Consider the following 13209-nt stretch of genomic DNA (forward strand, 5'->3'; position numbering starts at 1 on the left):
ACTGGGATGTGCATACAGAGCACCAACACAAAGGTCCAAAGAACAAAGCACATCAGTTACAGGTCTGACACTCGGTCAGCTACCTGCCTCCTAATAGCAGCACACTTTGTGTCAATTAAACATGCAAAATCTGGCATATATACAAACACTAGAATGCTCAGATTCCTAACATTTAGATTTCTCTCCTAAAATACATCAAAGTCATTCGTGAATAAAAGGGTGGCTGCTGTACATGGGCCAAATGCAGCCGAATGCAGCTGAGAGCTGGCGAGCAGTGATGATGACTTGTTGATAAACACCGGCTCTGCTGTGGAAAGAGACATCAGAAATAAATACACAACTTTTCCAACAGACCTTGGAGCTGAGGTAGCATCCATCTTTTTAAAACCTCATTACTGTAGACTACAAGGGCTCAGGCACACAAACAACAAATTACATCAGGTAAGTAAGTTACCATACATCAGCTGGTCTATCTGCACACTGAGTGCACAGCAAATACACCATAATTTGCGTCAACTGAGCCCTCGTTGGCTTTACGCTAACCTACAGCAAGATGCTGCCTTGGAAAGGACATAGATCAGGAGTGCCTCCACGGATTGTTACCCCAGGCTAGCTGGCATGCAGCAGTGTGCTGGGGAAAAGTCGCTTTCCCATTATTCTGAGCCATCCCTGGGCTGGGGGTTAGGCCTGTTGCACTGCAGTGCAGGTACCTTGATGAGTTGCTTTAGACAGAGAGCCGACATCACCTCAGGTTCTCTTTCTCTTTGATGCAGAAGAGTTGAGGCCTCCAGAGACTTCACAATTTAGGTACCTCCAGAGAAAATGTTAAAGGTATCCCGCTGTGTTTTAAGAGGTATGGCAATTAGCATCTTCTAATGCGGAGGGAACGTAAAAAGCTAAATTGGTCAAGCAAGGCGCAAAGCCATTTTTAAGCATCCACAATTTTAAATGAGTAAATTGGTTTTGAACTGAACAGGTAGAATTACAGAGTACACTGGGAAGTATTTTGCATTTTAGATTAATATATCAAACATGGGAAAAGACTCTAGCTGCAACAGTGCCTGCAAAGTCAGTGAGAAACAGCTCCAGTAGCACTGCTGGTATTGCAAAGCAAGATGGGATTTGCCCTTGCAATCAAGTCTGTGTATTCAGAGCTCTTTGGAGAAAACAGCACGTGGACGTGTTAACTAAAGACAGTACTGTGCTGCAAATGCACAAAAGGATTACATTATGCTTGTAGGTCTGACATGACCTCCTGCTAACTTTCCCACCCCAACCTTCTTCTAAAACACACAATTTACCTGTAAGTTTAACTACTGAGTGTCTGATGTGTTTTGCATTAGGGCTTATAGCTCACATTTCCTCTGTGAGAACTCTTACTGTGCGTGTTAATACAGCAGTTCTCCAAGAGAAGGGAGTGGAAGGTAATAGGAGTCTTCTCATGGACTTTTGTGTCTAGAGGTGCCCCAGGAGCAATCTTAGATAGGATTCCTTTTCTTCTCCTATCCAGAAGGAAGTCTTGGTTGCCACGTCTACATGTCTACACGGTATGTTCAATACCTTAACCTATCTACCATGACCTCCATGGGTGAGTTTGTGTGTTCTTTACAAGTTGTCTTCTTCCAAGAGAGTGGCAGCATGCCTGGCACAATGGGAATGGACTCACACCAGCGTTTGTGCTAAACTTGAAAAATATATAACCTGTTCCCCTTATCTCGATCAAAGCATTCAGTCAGTCTGAACAAAATTCTTGTTCGTTCTCATTTTGATGAAAATTTAATATTGAGTTATTTGGTAATGCCTTAAACTCACTGAGTGTTCCCTGCACCTTGGTCAGCAAACCCAGAACATGTGACTTTCAAAGTTTCCATTTACCACTTGCTTTCTACACCACTTGCAGCCATCCTCCATCTGTCATTCTTCTGCCTTGCTGTACAACATCTCTCACCTCTCACACCCCAGCAGCCTCTCCTTCCCCATCCTCCACCTCACACTTTCTTCTTGCAACATTTCCATTACGACTACTACTCAACTCGGTGAGAGTGGTATGGGGATGATGCAGTACAACATTCATGTGCATGATGTTGTATGAAAAGTGGTTGCTATGAAAATTATCTTGCCATAAACGGGGAGAGCGTGGCTCAAGATGAAAAATACAGAGCAGAAGTGGAAGTGATCTTGAAACTTCTCTCTTTATTACCGTTGAAAGGTCACACACAAAAGCCTGCAATGTGCAGAACGTGAAGGTGAGGTGCACTGTATCTTAAAATGACCCTAAGCAACAAGAAGATAATGCTCTATGTGTAATAAAACAGTAAGAGTATCTTAAAGGACTCCAGAGATAAATGTTTCCTATTTTCCTTTATCTGACAGTTACACACGTAAGAAGTAGTAACAAAGATGTGTGATAAAGCAGATGGACAACCTACTGTTATGTGTATTGAGATAATCACAAGTGGGCTTGAACAAAGGCATGTAGGACAAAGAGAAACAAATTACACCAAATTAGAAGAGGGGTGGGGGGAGAAAGTCATGATAGAGGGACACCCCAGTAAGCCACCAGTTCCCCTGGGGATGCCAGCAGCTGCCCAGAACTCAGTCACTCCATGCATGAGATTGGCTTTAGTGAAGACCCTGCCATCTGTGAACCGCAGGATCTGGTGAAGGACCACACAAAAAGTCCAGCTTCGATACTTTACTGCATCCATGTGAAGCTCGTTGGCAAATCTGCACCAGGCCTTGATCTTTTAATCCACTCCAGGACATGTAAGAGGTTTAAACACTTCCTATTTTTAAAACTGTAGTGGTGCCTCCAAAGAAAGACGCATTCTGCAGAAGTGAATTGATCCAAGGACATTCAAAATCCACAAACAAAAGCAGTACAGCACTAACTGACAATCATAATTAAATGACGATCACGAGCGATGCCCAGAGAGGCTCCTCTGGTCCTGCCAACCTCAGCCAGCCTGGGATTCAGGATGGAACTCAGGAGAAGTCGTGCTTACATTTATTTATGCTGATGGATGAAAACCATGCTGTTTGTTTTCTTGTTTTCAGAAGGCTGAGACAGGTGCCTGACTTCAGAATTTTCCTGGTGCCAGGACTCTCTCCCTCAGACAAGCAACAAGCTCCAGAGGAACCTGCAGAGAAGTCCTTTACAAGCAATAGCATCTTTTACCAAAGGCCCAGTGCTAAAGCCGAGCGAGCTTTAATTCCAAAGCAAGATTGAGTTCAAAGTAAATGTGTGACAGAGCGTGCAGCCATCCTGAGAAGCTATTAGGACCTGTGACCTTGAGATCAATCCAGAGAGTTCTTTGTGGGACCGTCTGCCTGCGGGCTGTACGATAAAAGTGTTCGGCAAGCTTGCCTACAGAGGGGAATCTGACACAGCAATCAGTGCTGAGGAGATTGATTTCAAGTGAAATAGCAGCGAAGGACACTCATGTGCTAATAAAGCAAGGCTGGGAGGGGAGGAAGACACCAGCAGCAGTTAAGGATGGTCTTTTCCCTCTGAAACTTTCAGGCAGTCATTCATCTATGTCCAAACCGTGCAATTGGGCGTAGCTGCAGATAGAGCCACAGAGAAACCAAGCTCACGAGTAGGAGCGAGGAAGGGAAGCCAGGGGAAGTGATGCTCTTGGGACAATGGGAGCTGCACTGCACCGCGGGCATCATCTGAGAGGCTGTGCAGGAATGGAGGGGGCACCTGATGTCCCTCCACAACCCCTTCTCTCTGTCATATATTTTGTTTGATGCCGAGGTTCTCCTGCACAGCTGCCCTGCAATAGCAGTAGGCTCGTGGCCACACTTCTCTTCGAGAAGCCAAACTAGATGACGTGAAGTTCATGCTGTTTTTATGCTTTTTAATGTCAGCTTTATCTGTGGGAGCACAGATAATATTTGATTCAGCAAAAAAAAACCCAACCCTAAAACAAAAAACAAAAAACATTATGCTATAATCTATCAACAAATTTCAAATAAATTTGAACTATTAGAGTCGGTTTGTATTGAATCAGCATTTTGCATCATTTGCCTGTGGCATTTTGGATCCAGTATCAGGAGTTTTCATGCCAGATTTACCGCATTGATGAACCACCACCTCAGCTCCTGTCAAACAGGACAAAAGCAGGAGGGAAAACCTTTATTTCCACTATTCTGTGGAATATTTTGAGACAAAAATGAACATTTGGATGAGACAGAAGAAAAGAAAAAAAAAAAAAGAAACAAGGAGGCTGATGGCATCTTCTAAAGCATCAGATGTAATTTCTGATCTCAGTGATCAGCAGTGCAATGGCTCTGAAGCCCAAACAACAAGATTTCATTACACCCTGACAACATGTAGTCCTTTGGCTGCAACATCCATCAGATCAATACCTTTATTTCTATCAGGATGTTGTGCATTTATTGTGTTACCCCTCTGGTATCTCCAGAGAGCGTTGTCTTACACAAATACAGTCAGCCCAGTCACTCTGTTATTATAATGAATTTTTCTGTAAGAGACATATGGCACTCAGAAAATGGCCAACACTGCTTTTAGCCAGAACGTTTCCTTGCAGGTTTAATAAATGTTAGGAAAAAAAACACCCAAACCATCCTGGCAGCAAGGAATTGTGTTTATCCCCAAGCTGTAAGAACCTGCCTGCTCTTTAGATAATCAATTTCCTCAAATTTCTAATAACATCTTTAAGAGCAAGCAAGGCTCCTGGTCCCCGCAACTCAACAGTTGGAAATAAGCTATAATATGCATTAAAAATAAAGCTGTTCATTCCCTATATGTTGGACACTGCAAGCTGCAAAACAAGATACACAAAGTACTTCTGCTCCCGTGGCATCTGATGCTCCAATTAAAAGTGTGTCAGCACTTCTTTCATAAAACTCCATTGCTGAGGGCTCTCTAACAGCTGCTTAACTTTATGTAGCATAAATGGTCGCAGTCCAGCAGCAAGGATATTATGTGCAAATGGTCCCTGCTGTGTAGAAAATGAGCCTGGAAAACCCAAACTGCAACATACAGTGAAATGTGAAATGTTATTCATACAGCTCTGGTCTCATCTATCCATCCCAGAGTAAGTTTTCTGCAATGAGGAGCATGCAGGGCATACTGGTCCTCTCAGGAGGTGGATGAAGAATGCTTTGTCTTTCTGGTTTTGTTTCTAATCAGAAGAATTTGCTGTGTAAAACCAGTAAAAGTGGTTTATAGCACTTGAAAAAATTACATGTTAAAATAAACCAAGAACTGAACGAGCAATTTAGGGCTGAAATGTAGCCCGCTGCACAGCGCTTTGCATTTAAGATGATGAGCAGTCCACTGATTGTTAAAGTATTTCTCCTTTTTCATCTTCCTGTTTGCTTCGTGTCTGATAACACTTTATGAGAAGGAGAACACAGGCTGCTGCTTCCAGCAGAAGGGAAGACCACAATACTTCTCTTTTGCTCCATCGCAGCAGTGATTCAACCAGCAAAGCACAGTGATTTCACCTGGGGTGCAGATGCTCTGCAAAGTTAAAACAGTATCGAGATCATTAAACTCAGCAGCTCCAAAACTCTGAGCAACATTTCATTGGGTAATCGACAGCAAGATGTGAAAAGTTTGACTGAGCTGAGCTGAAGCTGCAGCACATCCCTGCATGCAGCAAGAGAGGTGCGATCTCTTTAGTGAGAACTATTGGTGACAGGTGGATGGTTGGACTGGATGATCTTGTAGGTCTTTGCCAACCTTGGTGTTTCTGTGATTCTGTGATGGGCACTGAGAGCCACAGGTGCACAGCAGGATCTCTCCTAACAAAAGGAGGACAATAGTTCTCACCAGGAGCACAGAATCATAGAATCACGGAATTGCCAGGGTTGGAAGGGACCTTAAGGATCATGAAGTTCCAACCCCCTGCCATATGCAGGGCCACCAACCTCCACATCCAGGGCCTCATCCAACCTGGCCTTGAACACCTCTAGGGACAGGGCATCCACAACATCTCTGGGCAGCTGTTTCAGCACCTCACCACTGTTTCTGCAAAGAACTTGCAGAGAGCAGGAGAGCATCTCTGTATTTTATCCAGCTTTTCCTGCTTAGTGGGATGAAGTGCAGTCTCCAGGGCAGTCCTGAGTTATTGTGAATCGTGCAGCAGTGCCTACACTGCCTGAATCTCTCCTGAAGTAGTTTCAGATACGTTGAGGAATAATACTCTAATCCTCATCTAGAAAATTATTATTAATACTATGCAATAACTGAGGTCTGTGGCTGCCCCTCAGACTGCTGGCAGTATCAAATTATTCATAAAGACAGATTTAATGGGGTTATCGCCGCACTACAGTGGGAAGCTCATGGGAGACACCGCGAGCTGCTTTGGGCACACAGGTGACCCACCTGATGCTCTTTGCAGCCTCATTGCTTTAAGTGCTTATGTCTGACAGCTGCCATCTCTGATTATTCCCTGAACTTACCAAATATACTGAAATCAAAGCCAGTGTGGGCTGCCCGCACAGGGCAGGGAGCAGGAAGACGGAGCGCCGGCACTGGGAGGGATTGGAGGAACTGCCTCTCCCGCAAAGGATCCTGCAGGATGAGCACGAAGGCGGCTTCAGGGATGTCATTAGTGTGATTCTGCCAATCAGCTGCAATGAGGAGTGATTAGCGCTGCCTCGTCTAAATGACTCTGGGGCTGGGGAGTGCTGGTGCAAATCAAACAGCTCCATTCGGGGCATTTGTTGCCACCGGGAATCTTCATGCTCAGCGCCATTCAGCCTTCCCATCTTTGTGCAGGTGCCTGTCTTCTGTTGTTTAGAACTGAGATCAGCTAGATATTTATTTAAGGCATAAAGGAGATACCATCTCTATCTTGTAATGCAGCATCTGTAACACTACCCTTTGTGGCTCATTCCCTAGAACAAACGAGTTTTCAAGTGAAAAGCAGGCATTCAGGGGTTATGGCACAAACGAGGAGCCAGATTCGTTTATCCTTAGCAGGGCACAAGCCTTTTTGGTGTGGTTCTGGAGAGCTGTGTGGGACTGGATTAGAACCTTTTTACTGTAAGTGGTGCTTACCATCACTTTGACCTCCACTGACGAAGTGCCCACATGGCATATTCCCAGTCCCGTGATGTACAGAACCATGTATAGAACCAATGCTTTTCACAGGGGCAGTCCAGCACAAAAGTACAGCCTGTGTTATGGAAGCAGAAGACACTGCTCCTGATGTCCATTAGCTCATTTTAAATTGCAGGTCTTGCTACAAAAACAAGACCTATAGCACCTTCACGTTTTTCCCCGCTGTTGATGTTGTTATTATCAAATTTGACACTTTGATGCTACTGAAACCTATTGTTTTCACGTTAGGTGTGAGAACTCCTAAGTTTTACCTATGCAAATTTATTGATATGAGAGATGTATGCATTAGACCTGCAATGAGACTATTAACAAAACGAGGCTATCTCCGTTCTGAATGTTTAAATATTCAGCTCTAAACGATGCTCAGAGATGTAAAGCTCGCTGCGTATTCACTCCTTTTCATCACAAAACTCTTTTGCATTGATGGCTTCACAGAGCTCTGCCTGTGTGCAGGCACTTAGCAGAAGACCAATTGCATAACCTTTTTCCCCTTACAAGCATTCCCGAGGCTAAATAAGACTTTACCAGCAACAACAACACCCATCAGTTATCTATGCTGTAGTGTAAACAATGAAATTCTTATTATGTACTCAGAATTCACAGAGCCATTTCCATGGTAACTCTGTTTTCATGTCATATCTTTAATGAATAGGTAATGAAAGAAATGCTGCATTTACAACTTCATTACTAGTAAAAAAAAAATACGGCAGTAAATTTGAATTATGGTAGCTGTCATTTTCGGAACACGCTGAAGATCACGCAGGAATTTCAAGGCTGTCATTTTGAAGTGACAAAGTAAATACAAGCAGAAAAATATACCGGGCGCTCTTGTTTTTAATTCCACTCTTCAGTTTGTTCCGCTATTCATAATTTTCTGATACGGAGTAAAAGCTGAAGCAATAAAACAAGGTCATTGCGGGATGGTGGGGCAGGCGCAGTTGGAGACAAGTTGTGTGCTTGTGAACATGTGTACCAATGCTGGTGAATGTTAATGGCTTGATTCATCATATTTTAATTACATAAATCACCAAAGCGCTGACTTCTATAGGTATTGCTTCCAGGAGAGGTACAAGATGCGTAATGGAGCAGGGAGGATGTTTGCCTGTGGGACAGGACTGGAAGGAGCCACAGAGAACAGCTTGGAGGCAGCCAGGTGAGCCAGGCTGGGGCAGCGAACCACATAACCCCATGGGTATGGTAACCCTGCTCCGAATTACAGCCCCAGGTAAATCAACAAGGCAGCCCTGGAGGAGCTGCCAGCCTGATGCAGGGTCTGGCTCAGGGGAGTATCTGAATGCAAGGCACGGAGCAAAGTAACTTGCCTTATTCAAGATTTCTGTGGGCTTAGAGATTCGGTGGCTCCACTGCCCTCCTCGTTGGGATTGCAGCTGTTGCAGAAAGGTGCAGCCTTGCAGCATGCTCTTTCTGGTGTCAGTGGTGCTGCAGGGCAGGAGCAGGCACAGTGCCACGTCCCTCAGCTTCCAGGGCACTGGATACTGCTTCCTCTCATGAGCTTCATGGCAGAAACCCACGGCCACAGCTTCACTATGCTCCTTAGTATATGGTTTGTAAATCTCCTGATTCTTATCTCACGTGAGTACGTGGGAATCTGTTTCCATTAAAAGAAATGTCTTCTCACACCTCAACAGGGAATACCCAGAGGCTCATAACTCATGAAGCAAACAAGAACCTCCTGAAAGCCCCCAAATCTGCTGTCAGCTCCATATCTTTGGGTTGTGTCATGAATGATAACCCTCACAGAATCATTAAGGCTGGAAAAGATTTCTATGATCCCTAAGTCCACCTTCAACCCACTCCCACCATGTGACCGTGTCCCTCAGTGCCACATCTCCATGGTTCCCTCCAGGGACAGGGACTCCCCCACCTCATAGAATCATAGAATCACCAAGGTTGGATTTCCAAGGTTGGAAAAGATCTCCAAGAGCATCCAGTCCAACCATTTGCCTACTACCAACATTTCCCCACTAAACCATGTCCCTTAGTACCACATCTAAGAGTTTCTTGAACACCTCCAGGTGACTCCACCACATTCTGGGCAGCCTGTGCCAATGCCTCACCACTCTTTCTAAGAAGAAATTTTTCCTAATATCCAATCTGAACCTCCCCTGAAACTCTCATTATGCATGTCTTGGACTTGTGTTATTCCACAGAGCAAGATCAGCAGGGCAGATTTTGGGACTGGGGCAGGACTGGAGCCAACAGCTCATGCCCCTGCAAAGCACGCATTCCCCACAAGGATGCTCAAGGATGCCCAGCACCAGCAGTGGTGCCACCCCCCAGCCACTCTAAATGAGGCTGAAGAGATGCAAAGGAAAATAGGATTGTGGAACAAGTCCTGAGAATAGCCAAGAGTACAGGCATGCAGCTGGGTGAATTGGTGCTCAGCTACTGCAAAATTCTCATTTATTCTAATTTAGATCATTCTAAATGAAATCTTGCCAAGTGGGACAGAACAACCAAGTGTATTAAGTGCTGTTTCGGAGTTGCTGGGAAAGTGAGGGATGTGTTTGGGATGTGTGTTTGTCTGGAGAGGAAGATTTGTTAGTTTTTGAAAGCGGTGATTTGGGAGAAACTCACAATGGTGCAAAGTCATTATAGATGGAGGCCAGAGATGGTGCAGAGATTGAACTTGTTACAGGAATATTTTATAGCCCACCTGACCACAACTGAGCAACTGGACTGTGAAATGATTGAGCAAATAAAAAAAAGCAGTAAAAATGCTGGAGTGATAGTAATGGAAGATTTTTAACTACCAGAGCATAGGCTGGAGTCCATTAAGTGAATGAAATAAAGCTTGAGATATGCGAGAATGTGTGGCTCATGGCAGATTTTTTCTAAAGAACTCATTAAATGCCCCAGCTGTAGTTACTTGGGTATTGAATAACAGAGAATAAATAGATCTGCCCCAACCGTATTAGCTGGGTATTATTAAGAGCTGCACATAAGGACCGTACACATGAACTGCATGAAGGCAAACCCCATGGTGGTCCTGCAGCTCCTGGCCCATTGCTGTGTCATGCTGGGCACCATTCCTGCTCTGTGCTCTGCTCCTTGTAGTGCCCAGGCACCAGCAGCTCCTGTCAGCACCTTCCTGCTGTGAACAGATGCTACAACACAAAGGCTATGGGTGGAGGCTGAGGGGGTCAGTAACAGCTACAGGGGCAACTAAAATGAAGGACGCTTTTAATTTCTGAATTCTTTTCCTCAGTTATATAAAATATTTCGTGCCCAAAAAACAGGAAGAAAAGTGCACTGATGCACTGATGGCTGCTTTTAGGCAGCAGGGTGGTGAGCAGTGACCTGGGAGGGACTCAGGACCCGTCCTGGTGAGACTGGTGCTGACAAACTTCAGTCTATGTCTGCTCTTCCCCCACATCATCTCCAACAACTGGGGAAATCTCTCTCTGCTAACTCTTCAGTTCTGCCCAGGGAAGAACTGTTCAAACGTATGGATTCCCAAAGACTCGTCATTGCAGATTTGTGGAACTTGGGCAACTAATGATGCTTCACCTTCAGAAAATTATGAGTTTCTTGAGGTCATTTGTAACTTAAAATTTCTTTGATGTAAAATGTCAATCTAATTTCTCTTAATCCCTACCAAGTAGCAGAGAATAGAGCTATTTTAACCTGGAAGGTACTGGAAGGTAGGAAAACACGGTGAGTTATTAGAGCTAGGATTATTTTAAACATCTGTGAGATATACAAGGCTCTCAGCATGTGTTACCACTTCCATGCAACGTCTGGCAAATGTTACAGGCACCAATCCTCCTAACTCATGCTTCCATTAAAAAAAAAAAAAAAAAAAAAAAAGGAAATAAAAAGGAAAGCTCAGAGGTTGGGAGGGCAGACTGCACGCAGCGCTGCGCAGCATGTGGGATGCAGCACCTGCCCTGCTGTGATGCTGCAGGATGGCTGCAGCTGCTGCGGCGCAGCCCGGCAGCAGCCAGGTGCATCTCTGGCATTGAGGACACATGCAGGAATATCCTCTGTGACGTCCTGTGTCGTTGTGAAAGAGGCCCAAAACAACCATGCACGGGGTTGAAGGGAGGTGGATGAGAAGAGCCTATCCACTTTGTGCCTTTCTCATCCTAAATTCCTTGCACGCAACCTAGCAAGATCCTGATGGTGCTGATGATGCTTCTAATACTGTTCCATTTGCAAACTATGTTAGTGGGGCCTCCTGCCCAAGGTCGTTTGTGGAAATATGAAACAAGGCAGTGTCAGGACTGGTCTTAGGGGACTTCTGCGGGTGACCTCCTTCCGACTCGCTGCCTTTCCTTTCAATGCTATCCGTTTTCATTCCACCTGTTGCTTGTTCCTTATCAACCTTTCCCTTTTCCCACTAATCTCCGCTGCCTCCAGAGCCACTGATAATTTCCCATGTGGTGCTATATCAAATGCTTCACTGATGTCCATAAAGATGAGCCCTATTGCATTTTCTTTGTCAAGAAAATCAGTTACCCTATCAGAGAAAGATATCAGGTTAGCAAGGCGTGTGGTACCAGAGGACAAGAACTGGTATTTTATTATACTTGCCATTTATATCCTCTTTTAAAAATGACTTGATTAATTTAATATAAGCTTTTAATTACAATTTCTCTACAAATAGCACGTGAAGTCCTGCCTGCAGCTGAGACCCTCCAGCCAGGCTCTGCCTGCTGACGACACCATTCATCCCTTGTCCCCCAGATCCCAAGCACAGGTACTGCATGTGCCATTTCCAGACCCACAGCAGGGTCTCCAATTAGACACACGTGTTCGTCCTACCCCATCTGAGCAGCTGGAGCATTGCTGCCACGTGAGGCCAGAGCAACTTTTACAGCTGGCTTTCCAAGAGGTTTGGTTGTAGAGCCACTCACTTTTGGGGTCATACTTGGATTATATGTACCTTACCCATCTGTAACGTTGTTATTTCTCATTCTTTTCACTCCAAAAGCACAGGAGTAAATGCAGACAGGTGCTGCTGCTTGCCCAGGCTTGCAGGCACTTTCCATTTAACAGTTTTAGTCCTATTTCTGAGGTGGACCCGCAAGGTGAACCAATACTCAGTGCTCCATGCAAGTTTCCAGTTGCTCCCTCTGAGATCTGTCATGCTGGTGCAACACACATCATTGTTCAGCAGAGAAAGCAGTATTTGCACTCCAAGCCTCCATAACGTGGCGAAGCAGCATCAGCAAAAGAAAAGGAGGAAAAAAAGCTTGTTCACCCAAAGTGCTGTAATACCCCAACAAACACTGATCTTTCATCGCTGGGAACAGACTAATGAACGGTAGCCAGGCCTGCACAAGTACAAAAGATTTCATTCTCTAATTGTCAAAAAGCATTAAACGTCAACTATTTATTGTGTGGGAGAGGAAGGGGGAGCAGCCTTCAGCGCATCCCTTCACCAGAGGTTGTCCCTAATTGTCATGCATAGATTGCAACCAGAGGTTACTGAGCGAAATTTGTTTGCATTTATTAATCAAAAGGAGTCAAAGGCACACAAAGATATCATCAAGGCTCCCTTGTGCTCGGGAAGGCTGACAACTGAAATTCTTGATGAAGTGTTTGCAGAATGTTTGCAATCTGTTCACAGCCTTTTTGCTTTGCAGGTGCAAACCTTTCTATCTGTTACATCAAAGAAACAATTGAAAATTAAACATAGTAAACATCGCTGTACAGGTTTTAATCTCCCATTTCTACAGGACAAAGGGAGTGGTATAATTAATTTCAAAGCGATGTTTGAGTTCTTTCAATATTCATTTGTGCACATTAGCATGTCATTAGCTATGTTTTAGGCACCGATCCTTATTTCCTTCCCCCACACACCTTTCTTTTAGCCCCTTTGTTTAAAAGAAATAAATAAACGGGAAAGTTGTACTTCCTGGGAGATGTCTTTCATGCTAAAGCATCCATGCATAGATAATTATCTCACTCAATGAAATAGATTGGGGGAATAATGTATGGCTTTTGAGGTAAAGCCGTGCAGCAGAAAATAGATGAAGAGAGATAATTCTTTTCAGTGATGTTAAGAACTTACAGGGGCAAAGACACTCTCACTGAGTTTTGCTATCATGCCTCGTGAATAATGCATTTTATTATATCCA

Source organism: Phasianus colchicus, chromosome 8, assembly GCF_987193195.1.
Source record: "Phasianus colchicus chromosome 8, bPhaCol1.hap1.1, whole genome shotgun sequence".
Classification (NCBI taxonomy): Eukaryota; Metazoa; Chordata; class Aves; order Galliformes; family Phasianidae; genus Phasianus; species Phasianus colchicus.